A 3,718-nucleotide genomic window follows, 5' to 3' on the forward strand; every position below is an offset into this window, starting at 1 on the left:
AAAAAACAATGTTAGATATGTGCACGAGGTAAGAAAAATGATTCAGGCACGCTTTAAATAGAAGATAAAAAGCTTAATCGTTGAATATTGTTTTCTAGAGTACAAACGGAAATTTGCAGGAGCGGCAGCAACAGAAAAAATAAACAACGCTTTAAAGAACGAACACCCTAATATACTTCATATATGATATGAAGGGGTTACAACAGTATGCATGGATAAGCCAAGTATGTTGGAGGGGAGCACATGCTGCAAGGCGCTAAAGACCGATATGTAGTCGCAGGCCTTAGTTTGGTGGGAACATGCTCACTTTGCCTCACGGCGCGGCGTTTGTTGTTAGCTGCTGGTTTTCGCCTCACGGTGCACTGTTTGTGTGTTTGTGTTTTTTTTTTTTTTTTTGTTTGTTTGTTGCCGCCGCAGTTGGCTGGGTGATGAAATTTTTTTCTTCTGACTCGTTGATTGTCACACTTTTCACTGCCCTGCCATATCGAACACGTCAGCCAACGATTGAATTATGCGTGTGGGCGTGTGCACTTTAAACACGACTAACGTGCAAACACGCACATACATACAATCACATGAGCGTACGCAAACACCGCACGACTGCGTGACCGTGTGTAGGAGGCGTTTTAACAACATCAATAACAGCGTTGCCGGTGATGCCAACGGTGACACAACATAGCAAAGCGCAAAGGCAATATATCAGAAACCAGTTCCACAACACAACACAACAACAATAACAACAACAAAACTATAACACTATTGCATGCGTCAATATTCACAAACACAACCAAACACAAAAACAAGTTGTCGCCTACATATGTATTGGTGTTGTAGTTGTTGCTGTTGTGTCGCAGCTGTCTGCTCCTGTTTCTTTGCTGTGCTATTTTAAGCGCCATTTATGGCATCTACGCTAACAGGCCAACCATGAGGGCTCTTTGATTGAAAATTATTGTGAAGTCTTTGTTGTTGTTATTATTGTTGTGTACTTGTTACTTACACATTGCTAGTGGCAGTAGATCTGACGGTGCGGCTTGATATCTGTAGCTGCGCTGCTGTCGCTGCGTTTCCTGCATATGAAATTAGACAAATTTTGTGCGAAATCAACCATGTCCGCAGATGTTGCATGCGATATTGCGCCGTTGCTCGCGTTTGCCGCCAATAATATTTGCGTATATGCCTGCGTGTATCACAAATATACTATATTGTATTGACAAATACATTTGCAAGTACATTTGCATACAGAAATGTTTTTGATGATTGAATGGCGGTTGTTGTGGCATTATTGAGAACACGTGTCTAACGCGGCACGTACCACTTGCAGGCGCAGTTTCCACAAATTGATATCCTTTTTGCTCTGCATTCGAAACACATGCACATTCGAACAGCGAAAATAATTAATTATTCGAAATTTAGTAATAATATTTTATGTAATTGCTTTTACTAATTTGCGGCATTTGAAAATTTAATAAATTGAAAACTTATAAATTATATAAAATAAAGTATAAGTTCGAATTCTTTATACTCTTGAGAACTGCAAAAGGAACAGATTTGGCAGAGTGCTGGCAAATAGGTATTAGCTAAACTGATATTAAACTAGCTTACCCGATATATGTGATACAAAGTCAACTGGAAGTTCGAAAATCTTTATATTGGGAGCGCAGAGAAACAATTTATCCAATCAGATGAACATCGTGGCAAAGGTGCGCCGAAGCCGAAAAAACCCTGGCAAAGCAGGTCAAAAATACAGGTTATATCGACAGATTTCTTCGATTATCGAAGTGTGGTGCAGTCCGAATTCCTTTCCACTGGCAAAACGGTCAACACTGATGCTATATAAGTGTTATGCGTCATTTGCGCGAAACTACTCGTAAAAGGAAACCGGAATTATGGACTAACTCTTGGCTTTTGCACGACAACTAATTTGGGGAAACCGTCTTGCATCAATTGCATTGAATTAAATATGAATTGTCATGATCAGTGAAGGCTATTCCGGAATTTCACTTTAACAATTGTTTCGGAGAAAATTTTCAATTCTATGAAAAATTTTTTAACAGTTTTGACAGATACACCAGTAAAGGATACTAATACTATAACGTCAGTGCAGAGGTAATTATTATTTTTTCTTATTTGGAAATTTTTTTAAGCGAGCTAAATGTATAACTTACTTATTACTATTCAATTACCTTGAATAGTTTATATGAAATTGAGTCTAAAAAATATTTTCCTTAAAGAAATATTAATATAAAAGTTTATTTCGGATAAAGCAAAGTGCCATTTAACTGAATAATCTGCAGTGCACTGAATATGTTTATATTGTGGAACATATTCAATGCTTCGTGCCATCTCTATCTACATGCTATCTGTGGAGACACAAATACATACACACATTCATGCTGAGCAAAACTGATGCGCATTTTGAGTAAAGCACTAGTATATATAATATAAGAGAAAAAGTGCGTTCGAAATGTAAATGTGCTAAGCAAATTTCATGAAATAGTTGATATGCAGCAAATTCATGCTTGATTCTGGCACATAATATATACATACATAAAGTACTTTGCATCTATTTCGTCAATTGACATGATTTTAAATCCGTTTCAAGCACACTGCATACAAACCAGCAGACAAAAGCTCATCTCTCCCGCTTTATTATTTGCTAATACCCTTTTCATCGGATTACAAGAAAGGCGATTCATGCCAAAAATCTGAATTTCAAATTCGCCCCACTACGGCTGAGCTGCAAATAAAGTCAACATTATTTTGTGAGCTCACCCACTCACTCACTCACTCATACAAATTTATAATGCAAAGAAAAAGTACAAACCTTTCGCCGCAATCAAATCAGCAACGAATGAGTGAAAGCCTGAACAGACAATCAACCACCCTTGCCCACGAAAAACCTTTGGCATAGAAAAACACAATGAGTTTGTCTTGCAACGCAGCAATAATAGTTGCATTTTACTCGTTTTTGCATTGGCAACATGACCGATACATTTCGCACAGTACACTGCATAAATATGTATATACGGATGTATGTGTAACTATCTGTGTGCGTGTGTGTGTATGTGGGCGTAGTGCCGCCGCAATGCGCCGCAAACGCACCGTCAATTTGCTTTCGAAAGCAAATCGACCAGTGTTTCATGCAATTCTCGTGTTAAGTTGGCTGGTTAGTCGGTCGTTTAGATAGCTAGTTTTCCAATTGCTCAAGCGCACAAGCTATGTTTTTGCTGTTGCGCCGACCACAATAGCACTAAAGTATAAATAAAATAAAGAAGAGCTTTGTGTAGCTTGTGGCTACAATGTTGTTTTTGCCATTTTGATGCCACCCGCCACCGCAACTATTGGCTGTGCCCTTGTGACTACCAATCGATATATGCCTGTTAAGTCTGTATGCAAATAACAATGTGTGCGTACATGTGTGTGTGTGCCGTTTTAGACTTTAGATGGCATTGTTTGAGTGTTTCGTCATTTTGCTTAGTCGAGCGTCGAAAAATACCGGAAATCGAACGCAATTTTAAGTCCTGTTCGAAATTTGTTCCGTTCTTCCCCTTTCACAATGCAAAAATACACTAAAACCGTGGAAAGAAAAAAAATATATAAACATATATATAGACATAGATTTTATGTTGCTTTTCAGTTTGAATGTGTATGTTTTTATACCACAGTTCCTTTTTCTTTTTTGTGTTTTTTTTTTTTTTTTTTTTAACTTTCGGCTCAA

Source organism: Bactrocera latifrons, unplaced genomic scaffold (assembly GCF_001853355.1).
Source record: "Bactrocera latifrons isolate USDA-ARS-PBARC rearing strain unplaced genomic scaffold, ASM185335v1 scaffold_153, whole genome shotgun sequence".
Taxonomy (NCBI): domain Eukaryota; kingdom Metazoa; phylum Arthropoda; class Insecta; order Diptera; family Tephritidae; genus Bactrocera; species Bactrocera latifrons.